Source organism: Rattus norvegicus, chromosome 8 (genome assembly GCF_036323735.1).
Source record: "Rattus norvegicus strain BN/NHsdMcwi chromosome 8, GRCr8, whole genome shotgun sequence".
Lineage (NCBI taxonomy): Eukaryota > Metazoa > Chordata > Mammalia > Rodentia > Muridae > Rattus > Rattus norvegicus.
Genome location: NC_086026.1, coordinates 49,904,221 through 49,917,294, shown reverse-complemented (window position 1 = coordinate 49,917,294; position 13,074 = coordinate 49,904,221). Strand labels below are relative to the sequence as shown.

The following is a 13,074-nucleotide window of genomic DNA, read 5'->3' as shown; positions in this document are numbered from 1 at the left end:
CTTTGTTCCAAGTCCCAACCCCCTAGGAAGTCCAGGGCTAGGGACAAACAAGAGTGACTCCTGCGTTTCTCCTCAGCTGCATTCTGCTGAAATGACAAAGCCCTCGTTCAGATGACTTTATCTGGAGAGGATCTTTTCTGCTAGATTTGCTGTGGCATTAAAAATGGATGAGAGCAGGGACGCTTCCTGCCCAGAGCTCAGTGGTAACTGACACGTGCCGGATCTGAACTTGCTTATTGCAAATCAACGCTTCTGCTTACCCAGGATTCAAAGGCCCCGGAGCCAGACGCATCCAGGCCGATGTGTAGACAACTGACTCAAGGAGAGAAAGGGCACAGAACTCCATGTCCAGGAGGTAACCCATCCGGCTGGAGAGATGGCTCCGCAGTTAAGAGCACTGGCTGCTCTTCCAGAGGATCTGAGTTCAGTCCAGCACCCACGTGGCAGCTCCCCTGTCGGGGGTGGGGCTCCAGCTTCAGGGGACCTGACACCCTCATAGGCACAGATACAGGCAAAATACCAGTGCACATAAAGTAAACATTTAAAAAACCGTAGGGGGGGTTGGGGATTTAGCTCAGCGGTAGAGCGCTTGCCTAGGAAGCGCAAGGCCCTGGGTTCGGTCCCCAGCTCCGAAAAAAAAGAACCAAAAAAAAAAAAAAAAAAAGAAAAGAAAAAACCGTAGGAAGGTAACCCATGCCTGCTCTCACTATTTTTGCTTAAGCCCAGGTGACCGGTCCATCTTCCATACTAGGCTCCAGTGTCACCTCTAGTGCCTGCTCTGTGCACACAGATGTTTGGAGGGCAGAGATGTGATGAGAGTCAACGCTCCTCTCTCCTGTGCTCACCTGTGATGGGACAGAAAGAAGCTGCTCTCCTGGCTTTGCCTGTCACTAGCTGGGCGCTGTATGTTGCAGGGCAGAACGTATTTTGCCTGTAAGATAGGACTGCAGTGAGGGGTTAAGATAGTCTGGACAGGTTTTCTAGCCCCACCCTGAGCTAAAGGTGGGTGCTCAAGACGTTGTCATTTTAGGATGCTGTCCAGGGCAGGGGTTCTGGGAAGCCGGTTCTCGGGTTTGCTAAATACGGGGGGGGGGGGGCGGAGGGGGGGAGTAAGGGGAAGGCAATGCAGGGGAATGGCAGGAGAAGCAAGGAAGGAGGAGCGAGCTGGGGAGGGAGTGGGGAAAAGAGGGACGGTTTATCTGAAGCAGAAGCACCTGGTTGGGTATGTAGGGACAGGTTTCTAGGGTCTCCAGGGACACTTGAACTTCATCCAGTGAGAACAGGGAAGCCACGGGAGGCTCTGAGGAGAAGCAGTGTGGGGAGTAAAAAAAAAGCACAGGACTACAACTCAGTGAAAAGACAGGTACACACTCTAGAGGGGACTTTGAGGCAGGTTTTACTGGCAGTATTTCGAACAGATTCCCCCAGGGGCACACATTAAAAGCACATGCCCCATGCCCAGTGCACGCAGTGCTAGAGCTAGGGCTCAGGGCTTTGTTCACACCGGGCAGCAATTGTACCCACTGAGCGATCTCACCATGCAAGGCAACCTCTGTATTGGCAAAGGATAGAAGTTCTTGGCACCAAATAACAGCGATGCCAAATAATGACAAGGCCAAGAGGAGGAGAGAAGGGGAAAAGAAAGAGGCAGGAATAAGAGGAGTTGTTGGGGGCGGGGGGCAAGGGAAGCAGGGCAGGCCATAGAGAAGCTGTGTGTGCTCCATCCCCTGCCTTGGAATGCTGGACCAAGACCAGTGGGCTCCATCGCTTCGGCTGCGGACAGTTCGGATGGAAATATGTCGGATGAGTCTCCAGGAGCTCCATGTGGACTGGGGAATCCAGTTCATCAGTCTTGGAGCCTTTTCACTTCTGGGGAGCGTCATCTATGTCAGATCCATCTGGACACCCCAGCCTTTTCTTTTTCTTTTTTTTTCCAAACGCCTCTGCCAAGAACAATGTTTACCACATTGCGATGTGAGAAACTAGAGCACGGAGGGAGGGAACTGAGCGTTAGTTTTGGTCCAAGTGTCCTCGTGATATTATTGGGCCCACAGAACAATTTACTTTTCATTCATTCGCTTCCTCAACTATGTCACAGAGCTTGGTATAGGTGTGTGTGTGTGTGTGTGTGTGTGTGTGTGTGTGTGTGTGTGTGTGTGTGTATGTATACCAGGCACCAGAAGGATGTCGTTGGACTTGTCACAAGACCTCCTATGCATGAAGATGAGGTTACACATGATGTACTAGAGAGGCAAAGGGATACTGTAACCAGTTATGTGCCTGCTCTGCAAACTCTGGGACCTTGGTTTTGATCCCCCAACTCACGTGAAAGTCAGATGCAGTAGAGTGAATCCGTAATTCCAGTGTTGGGTAGATCCCCGAGGCAAGGCCAGCTCAAGGTTCAGTGTGGGGCTTTGTCTCAACAAAACAAAACAAAAACAAGGCTGGGAACAATCAAGGAACGTGTCCAATGCCAACTTCCAGCTTTTACACGCATATGTATACACGAGTGTACACACACACATAAACAGATACACATACCACACTCGCACACCAGAAAATAAAACCAAATACCAACTAGATGACAGAGTAAAACATTTCCTAGTTCCCCAAAGCCAAGTTCACTCCTGTGGGAGACTTCCTGCAGCGTTCTGCCATTCTTTATATTTTACCCACCATGCTCTGGGCTTTAAAGCACCTTCTGCTTGGAAATAACTTAGGTTAAATAACCCTGTTTCCTCAGTAGCCAAGGTTTTGACCATGATTCCCAAATGTGTTTTTATCCCAGTTCCTGTGTTATGTTCGTGTCCCCCTTCAAGTCCCTGTGTTGAGACTCTCATTCCCAAAGTGATGGCTTTAGGAAGTGGGTGCCCTTAGGTGGTTTTTAGCTTAGATGAGATTGTGGGGGTGTGGGGTGTGCCCCGTCTATGCCTAATGAAGATACAGAGAGATGGCCCTTAACAGCTAAAGAGTGAGACCTCCCCAGACCCTGGACCCATTGACACCCATCCCCCCACTAGGAGAATTAAAGCTCTGTCACTCAAGCCCCCAAGTCTAAAGGTCTCCCTACTGCAGCCCCAGCAGGCTAAGACCTGTGATTACAGCTCATCAGCTGTTGTAGCTCTCCAGTCCTCCCCGAATGAAATCTTTCACTTTCTTTGTCCCTAAGCCTCAAGGGAGTGGAGGGGATCAGCTGGCCTGAATGAAATCCACAGCCTGGAGGGACGGGTCCTGCCAGCAGGCCTTGACCCTCTGCAGCACTTAGACTAGGTGGACATTTCCCCTCCCCCACCTGCCTCCCCATCCCCACGGTGAGGCATTCTGATTCTGCCCTTGCCTGTGGCGCAGAACTAGACAGAACTGCACTGGAGACCATGCCCCTGGCTCCCCCTCTACTAATAAATGTTTGATTGATTCTAAATGAGCTGTCACTATGCCTTGGAGTGAGAATCACACGCAGTGCCATAAGCGGACTGTAAAGTGACAGTCACGTGACCCAGCCGCTGCTCTGACAATGTCGGGGAGGAAGATGATTTAATTATGGGGAGGGGGAGAAGGAAGGAGGGGATGGCTGCTGGGAGGGGGTGGGTTTCTGATCAGCTCTCTCAGGGACCAGCTTTGTTCTGTTTTTTGACAGCCTTTCACTTTTTTTTTTAAAATAAAATCTTATTATGCTTAAAAAACCCCCACGCTGGTTTTGTGTCTAGTTCTCTTGGGAAAGAGTGACAAGGTGTGACCATCTGTCATCTATAGAAACCTGACTCCTGAGGAGCTTGGACCAACTCTCCAAGCAAAGAGTATGTCAGTGGGGTTTTTCAGTGTGTGTGTGTGTGTGTGTGTGTGTATGTGCGCACGCGCGCATGCGCACATTCACAAGGTCAGAGGTTAACCTCTGGTTCTGCTCATCAAGAGCCACCTACCCTGTTTTATAAGCAGTTCTCTCACTGGGACTAGGGGCTCATTCAGGCTGGGTGTCGAGCAAGCCTCGGGGGTTTACGTGTCTCTGACTCCCAGTACTGAGATGACAGGGCCATGTCACTGTGCCCAGCTTCTTAAATGCTAGGGACCAAGCTTAGTCTTCATGCCACCGTAGCACGTACTTTACCAGCTGAGTCACGCCCCCCATCCTCTTTTCTTTTTGCTTCTGATGGTCATTTCGGGGGTTGTCTTACTAAGTTAAATTTCTGAGGCCCATTGACAATTGCCCTTTGTTGGGCTGGAGAGATGGCTCAGGGGTTAAGAGCACTGACTGCCCTTCCAGAGGTCCTGAGTTCAAATCCCAGCAACCACATGTTGGCTCACAACCATCTGTAATGAGATCTGATGTCCTTTTCTGGGTGTGTCTGAAGACAGCTACAGTGTACTTATATACTTATAAGTAAGTCTTTAAAAGAACAAAACAACACAACAACAACAATAACAAAAACAATTGCTTTTTGCCTAGCACATCTTTGTAGGTGAGAGATGCGTTCCCACGGGCAGCCTTTGGAAAGCAGTATCAGAGTCTGCCTGCCTTCCTGGGATTCTGTGTATGGGTTTTTCATTCTCCCTTACTGAGGCCATGGAGCAATTAGCTGCTTAAAATCTGTTAGCCTCATCTGAACAATGATGAGACAGCTTCCCACCCCACAGGTTTCGGTACATGTACTTCCAGGGCTGCTATACCCATAACTCCTCTGACAAGTGCTAGCTTTCATGAGCATGGACTTATGTGTTGACATTAAAAACAAAAATGCCTCTGGAGACTGGAGAGATGGCTCAGTAGTTAAGAGCACCTGCTGCCCTTCTAGAGGACCCTAGTAGTATTCCCGGCACCTACATGGAGCTCACAACCATTGTGACTCCATTTGCAGAGAACCTGATGTCCTACTAGGACCAGTGTGGGCACTAAGTGCACATGCAGGTGAAACACCCACACTCATAAAGAAATCTAAACACACACACAGACACACATGCACACCACACACACACATATTTAAAGATGGGCCAGCTTCCTCAGAGCCTGAGCAAAGGGCCTCAAACTTGGAGGCTATGTGGCAATAACCATCTTGCCCAGGGTTGGGGATTTAGCTCAGTGGTAGAGCGCTTGACTAGCAAGCGCAAGGCCCTGGGTTCGGTCCCCAGCTCCAAAAAAAAAAGAAAAAAAAAAACCCATCTTGCCCCTGTTGATGATTCTAACAGTATTCGTAACATTGAATGTCACATATTATCTACCATATGCCCATCACTGTCTGAAGAAACAGAGCAGACTAAAAAGAATTAAGGGTTCGTATTATTATTCCCTCCCCAAAGGGTGGGGTGGTACTTCAGCTGTACCTGGCTTTACTTCAGCTGTACCTGGCATCTGGGGAGAAAGGTAGAGCGGGTGCTTTTGTTCCTGAAGGCTGGTTTGGGAATAAGAACGGCAGAAGATCACATTAATACAAGCAGCTGGGGGCAAGGAAACATCATCTTCTGGCAGCATCCTGGAATGTTCCAGATGTGCTCTGGGAAGCAGTTATGGGTAGAGGTTTCAGATCTGGGGTTAGAAAAAAAAAAAAAGGTCCTGGCTCAGATCCCTCAGCATATTTGTCCTGGGGTCATAGTCCGGGTCCATTGTTAACTTCCTCAGTTTCCTCAGTGAAAATGTTCAAATCTTGATTTTTTCCCCTCCCTTCCCTACCCCCACTTTTTTTGGGGGGGGAGGTTTCATAGTATCCAGGCTGGCTTCCAGCTACAAGGGATCCTCTGCCTCCTGGTGCTGGGATTACAGGCACACAGTAACTACCGTGTTGTTTAGTGATCACTAGGATGACTCGGTACCGTGAGTTTTACAAGTAAATATATGCAGAAATCGTTGCTTACTTTTCCTCCCGATATACCTTCTGGAGAAATGCAGACAGTGGAAGAAAAAAGCTTACCCAATGAAGAAGTGAGTTGGTAAGTGTGAGCATCCCAGGAATAAGGACTTCATCTTTATCGTGTACTAAGTTTATCCCCCATAGCCTGTAGAGCAGACCCAGCAGGGTGCCAAGCGGTTTCGACACCACCTGGTGGACATACGTGGAACTGCAGAGTCATAGCTCCAACAGTGCATTCTGGAACATTCTTTGCCGCCCGCTAGTGAAAAAATATCTTTCCGTTTCTTGTTCTGACAAGAGAATTATATTTATTGAAACTCACAAAGAATTTGTCAGACATATTCAACATCAGTCTATGACGCGAATGACCAAAGCCAATCAAATTGAAAAGCCCGCCTCGGCCTGCTCTGTTTCCCACATCAGAACACTCACCCGCTCACAACTCCCGTGCAGGAAATATAAGACCTGAGTCTCACCGACTAGTAGTTAACTGTTGTAAAGTCACTGAGACTCTGTGATTTCACCTTGTGCTCTCTGAAGCACTCCTTAGCTGCAGGGCGGAACCCCAGGGTTTCCCTGGGTTCCCCAAGGAAACCAGATGAATCCGGAGAACAGAGCTCAAATTTACAACTCAAAGTAACTTCAGCCTCCATTTGTCCTCCCTCTTTTTCCCCCCTTTAGGCCATGTTCACCTTATTTTTCATAGATCTGTGGACCGAGTGAGTATCGTTTGTGATGGAGCCTACTGTTTTCCCAAAGAGCAGGAAAAGACCAAAGGTCTTTTCTTTTTGAGCCCTAAGGCCAAGCATGGCGCCATTGGCCTTTAATTCTATCACTCTAAAGGCAGATCTCTGAGTTCAGGGTCAGCTTGGTCTACATATCGAGTTCGAAGACAGCAAGAACTATAGAGAGAGACTCTGTCTCAAATAATAAAACAAAAACAACACAAACAAACAAACAATTTCCTTAAGATACCAAAGGATACAAGTTCCGAATATGTGTGCCTGCGCAAACGAACCTTAACCCCGGCCAGCTTGAATGCGTCAATCTTTTCCAATCTCTGAAGCTAGGCATGTTCTGGCCTGGCTAGTACTTGGATGGTAGGAGTCACAGAACACTGATTTTTCCCTCACTGCCTTTTGACTTCTGGAACCATTGAATGGATGGGCTTAGGCTGACAAAACGCTAGAGGGCTAAGATGTGCAAGTGGCCAGTTGTGTAAGAGCTGGATTTGGCTATTCATGAGGTGAAGTGATGCCTTGTGGTGCTGACTCAGCAGTCACTCTGGGGAGACGCCTGCTCCCTGGACAGAGAAGCCCCACACAGCCCTGACCTCCATGGAGACCGGCCTGGGTTGTCAAATTCCTGTGCATCAGGGAAATTGAAGAGGGCTTTGTGGGAGGGAGTTCTTAGTGACAAATTTGGTGTTGCTGTAACAGTTTTGGAACTGTTAAAAAAAAAAGATGTTTGTGTGACTTCAGACAGGCTTTTAAATGGCAGCATGGAACATCTGCTTCTGTGGCAGAATGATTCTTGTGGGTTTCTCTAATCAGAAAAAAATTTGAAGCTGCCTCATGAACGCCCTGACTCAGCTCTGTGAGTCTCGACTCCCTTCACAGTGTGACTGTGTCTATTGCTTTTAACATCCTGAAAATCGGCAGGGCGTCTTTCACGTAGTGGGTTCAGCATGAATGGGATCTGGTAAGAGTGTGGAATCGGCAGTTCCGCCTGCAACCCAGGCGCCAGGTCAGAGTCTATTTTACCTAAGGTTTCTATTGCTGTCGTAAGTACCATGACCAAAAGCGATCTGAAGAAAGTCTGTGTGTTGGGGGATGGGGGTGGGGCGTCTATATACTAGCTGTCCTGGAACATTCTCTGTAGACCAGGCTGGCCTCAAACTCACAGAGATGTGCCTGCCTCTGCCTCCCAAGTCCTGGGATTAAAGATGTGTGTACCATTTCTGCCTCATTTTATGTCCCGTAATCCACCATTATGGAAAGTCAGGACAGGAACTCAAGGCAGAAACCTGGAGGCAGGAACTGATGCAGAGGCCACAGAAGGATGCTGCTTACTGGCGTTCTCCTTGTAGATTACTCAGTCTGCTTTCTTATAGAACCCAGGACCATCTGCCTGGGGGTGACAGTCCCTACAGTAAGTTGGGCCCCGACACATCAATCATCAATCGATCAATAAAGAACAAAAACAGAAACAAACCACTCCATAGGCTTCCCATAGGACAAGCTAGTGGAAGCATTTTATCCACTGAGGTTCCCTCCTCTCAAATGACTCTATCTTGTGTGAAATTTTCATAAAATGGGGGTTGGAGAGGTGGCTCAGTGGTTAAGAGCACTGACTGCCCTTCCAGAGGTCCTGAGTTCGATTCCCAGCAACCACATGGTGGCTCACAACCATCTGTAATGGGATCTGATGCCCTCTTCTGGTGTGTCTGCAGACAGCAACAGTGTACTCATCTATAATAAACAAATAAATCTTTAAAAAAGAGAAATTGGCATAGACTGCCCAGCATAGAGGCCTCCTGCCTGGTCTAGAAATTGGCTTCCTTCTTATAGGTTTCAGGTTAGAACCCCGACCATCTGGAACATCAGAGATTTTCCATGTGGTGGAAGCTGTTTCATGAAAAAGAGAAACTTGGACAATGAAAGCTGCTGCCTATGGCTTCCTCCTTGTGTGCACTATAGGACCTAAGGCCAGGGCGGGTACTCCCATCTCAGTGAACCTGCTCGAGGCTATCCCCAGAAGATAACCTGTCTAAACAATCCTTTACAGGTGTAGCTGGAGGCTTGTTTCTGAGATGGTTTCAGGCCTTGTCAAGTTGACGGTATTAACCATCACGTAAGTTATTCATCCATTTTTTTTTTTGAGCAGATGCTTGCAAAAGTACTTTGTAGCCTCACTGCTTATATACAGAGTAGACGACACAAATGCACATACAATGTATAAGAAATGTCTAGATTTGCAAATACTCATTCATCTGGGATATATTCCTCAGAGAAAGCAGCCATTGTCAGGCTGTCTTGCCCTTGCTCAAATCTGCATTTGTCATTTCACTATAATAGGACCGCCTAAAAACAAACAAACAAACAAACAAGCAAGCAAATATGGGTATTTTGCAGTAGTACCTGCAGAGGACAGAAGAGGGTCCAGAGACCTTTGGACTGGAGTTATAGATGCTTACAAGCCACCATGCTGGGAACTGAGCCTTAACCACTGAGCCATCATCCCTGACTCCATGGACCTCTTTTTATTCTTCATTTTCTATAATCCTCATTAGAGACAGTGCGATCCCCAAGAGACCTCCAAACCTTGACTCTATAGCCCTTTATCCTCTGCAAAAGACACCATTTGCTGTTAAGCATCTGTCTGCAGTCTTTTGAGCGACTGAGATGTTTATCTGCCTTTAGTTCAGTTGCAGGAGACCGACTGCAGGGAGGATGGCATTCGACATGCCTGGGAGAGCTGTATTCTTTAACAGATGATCATTAGCATCTGCTCTGCACGGTGAACTGAGTCACAACAGTCGTAGCTCGTGACTCTGCCTCTAAGGAATTTACATCTATTGGAGAAATCCTGCACACATGCTACTGTTTAAATAATTCAAGGCACGATCTATGGTGCGCGAATGTCACTAAGCGCTACAAAATCTAACCAAGGAGTTGTTTCTAAAGAGCGGGGGTGGGGGAAGGCTTTTTAGCAGAATCAGAGCTGTTCTGGGTCTTTAGCTAAAGGTGAGTTGGAGCGGAGATGATGCCTAGTGAGCAGAGAGCGGGATGAAGTGGACTGGGAAGACTTAAAGCTTTAGAGTCCTTCCAGTCTGACGCCATGATATCAAGATTTCTGGATCTCCTGCCTTACCTGTGGCATTGCCATGAATCGAGTGAACAGAACATGTCTGACGCGGAACATGGTGCAAAGAGAGGAACTGTCAAAATAATGTAAACGTAGATGCGGGCAGGAATAGGATGGCTGATAAAACGCGGAGTAAGGATGCGATGGGAGGGGCGTTCCTGTCCTTTGCCTGTTGGAAGGCTCACCGCGCCCGAGGGGTTGGGCTGCACGCACTCCGCTTCAACGTAGGGGGCAGCACGAAGGGCATTAATGAGGCTTCAACTTTTTCCAAAGTTTCTCAGTTGAAGAGCACATAGGCTGAGGACCTGGAAGGAATGAGTGGCAGGAGCGGGACTGGGCTGGAGAGTAGGGGGGGAGGGGGACGCCAAGTCTCAGTTCCACTAATTATACCCGCTGAGATTTTGCCTTTGACTATTTGAGAAGTACTTTCATTTAAGAAACCAAAAAAAGAGGTAGACTTCCTTTCCTGATTTCAGGTCCACGAGGACTTGGCTCCACCATGCAGTCCAGGGGCAGCAGTTCTGCTGCCCTGAGCCCAGAATCCCAGCAGGTCGAAGTCAGAAACTGCTCACAGGTAGATATACTGACTGACAGGTTGTATGTGGCTGATTAACTCCTATTAAATACCGGGAAGATGCAAATTTTCATTGCCTTAGCAAGATATCAAAGAATATAATAAAATCTTTTCTATGTAGAGCTGTTACAGGATGATTGGTGATTGAGCCAATTAAAATTAAATAAAAAATTAATTAAAAATGTCATTTTCCTCAGAACAGATTGGAATGACTAATAAGCTATTTTTGTAAGAAGAGGGAGAGACACATCTTACAAATTACATATATTCTGCTATTTTAATCTATAACTAGCCCCAAACAATATTTAAAAATATGTTTGTATATCAGAGCAGAGTGTCTGTATTACTTTACCTTTCTCGTTTGGTTTTTTTTTTTTTAATTATTTATTTTATCTATGTGAGTACACTGTAGCTGTCTTCACACACACCAGAAGAGGGCATCGGATCCCATTACAGATGGTCGTGAGCCACCATGTGGTTGCTGGGAATTACACTCAGGACCTCTAGAAGAGCAGCCAGTGCTCTTAACTGCTGAGCCATCTCTCCAGACCCACTTACCTTTCAACTTATAAATGCACACATAAATCACGCGCGCACACACACACACACACACACACACACACACACACACACATTCAATTACCATGAGAGATCAAAGGGCGAAAGACGAATAAACGGCCCAGTAGAAAGATGCATCACGAGGTCTGTGCTGTTAATTAGGCAGGAGAGACTAGCAGAGCTGTCAGAAGACTGCACACCAGTTGGTTAAAGCTGTTTCAAATACTCCTCTTACCAAGCAACTACGGTCACTCCCAGCTTGGTCCCCTTCGTAGAAGGCAAGGAAGGCCTTTGAATCTCAGGAACCATTAGAAGGAAGGTGTCTGCCTGGTCTTTCAAAATGAATGTGTCACAGAATTATCAGGGAATGACTAAATCCACCCAGCTCTTTTTTTTTTTTTTCCTTTTTTTCGGAGCTGGGGACTGAACCCAGGGCCTTGTGCTTGCTAGGCAAGCGCTCTACCACTGAGCTAAATCCCCAACCCATCCACCCAGCTCTTAAGTTGACTTCTAGTCACTCTTATATTTTTGGTTGTGAGCCTAGCCTTTAACGGCTGAGCCATCTCTCCAGCCCGACTTCTAGTCACTCTTAAAGATTCCGACATACTCTGAACACTCAGTTCTGCGTGGATGGACTCAACTTGGACTGTTGTCGATAAAGTTTGATGGATTTCACGATGACTCAGTTAGAGTGAACTGGGCTTATGGAGGGTCTAGCATGTACCCAGTTTACCGTTGTCCACAGAACCACTAGCACACGCTTTCTAGTCTTAAGGAATCGCAGCGATGCAGACAAAATAAAGTCTATCCTCTCTCAGGGTGTCACAGCTCAAACCCTGCCGGAGGAGCAGAGAGCCCTGGCGTACATGTGGGACGGAGGGCAGCAGATTGAGGCAACTCTCATTGGATGGATGCCGGACTGAGGAATTACGTGGATAACGTCGGTGAAGTGGCTTACGGCTGAACTGTGGAGGACACAGCACTGTGGGTAACCAAAATCCACAGAAAGACTCCAAGCTTGAGCATCCGGTGTGCCTGCCTTTGAGCCAGGAAGAACAGCGTGGTAGCAGTGTGTTCGACAAGCTGGAGTTGGGGGTACGGCACATTCACTGGGAGAGTTGGAGTTAAACAGCAGATTTGGGGACACCAGACAGGTGGGAAGAGACTTGTGAGAGGGCCTAGGAAGCAGGAAGTAGTTCTTCGACTTCCTAGCTGGATCATGGCTGCTAGAATTGCTAGTATATCTGTCCTGCGTTTCAGATTAACTTCCTCCCTCCCTCTCCTGCTTTTCTCCCTCCCTCCTTCTCTCCTTCTCTCCCTCCCTCCCTTCTTCTCTCCCTCCCTCTCCTCTCCCTCCTCCTCTCCCTCCTTCTCTCCCTCCCTCCTTTCTCTCCCTCCCTCCCTCCTTCCCTCCATCCCTTCCTCCCTCCTTCTCCCTCCCTCTTTCTCTCCCTTCCTCTCCTCCTTTTCCCTTTTGACAGGGCTTTCCTATGTAGCCCAGGCGAGCCTCTAATTTATTATCCTCCCCTCTCCTCCTTCCAACTGATGAGATTGCAGGTATGCCACAAGGCCCAGCTTAAATTACAAGTCTCTGGAAGGCAAAGGCTGAGTTGTGCAGAGGCTCGCCCGCTGATTGAATTAAACCATGCGTAACACAATGCATTGGAAGCTGATTTTTTTCCTTGTTGACTCTGGCTAATAAGAAAGGCCTGTTTATCCCCCAAGACATGACCGCTACACATCTATTTCGTATATCGAGATTATTTTACATCCATGTTGCACTTCCTGGCCATGTCCTGCTTTCTGTAGAACCCTCTCCTGCCCCCACACACCAACCGAAAACCTCAGAACCCAAATGTCACACTGACTAATAAAAAGGTGACACCTTCATTTGGAGACAGAAACCTAAAGGCCAAGAAATGCCTTAACCAGTTTCTTAGGCCCTTAAACATCTATTTTTCTACTTTTTAGATTCATCATTTAAAGGAGATAGAGCTTGGGGAATTCTGAGCAGTTAAAAGCTTAAAACCAAAAAAAAAAAAAAAAACCCTAAAACAAAACAAACAAACAAATACCCCCAAAAAACAAAAACCAAACCCCACCCACCTCCCAAAAAAAACAAAAAAACAAAAACAAAAACAAAAACAACAACAACAACAAAAAAAAACCCAAACCACCTGCCTTTGCCACGAATACTCTTCTCTTCAGAATACAAAAATAGAAAGGACGGTCTGG

The 13,074-nt window shown here is 47.4% G+C and overlaps 1 long non-coding RNA gene across 1 annotated transcript in view; it reads left to right on the top strand.

Moving 5' to 3' along the window:
• LOC108351686 (uncharacterized) overlaps positions 1–13,074 on the top strand; it is a 41,128-nt gene that overhangs the window by 25,866 nt on the left and 2,188 nt on the right. Inside the window, exon 4 of the long non-coding RNA XR_005488104.2 lies at positions 11,658–11,934. This is a non-coding gene — a long non-coding RNA (uncharacterized LOC108351686). The remainder of the gene's footprint in view (positions 1–11,657; positions 11,935–13,074) is intronic.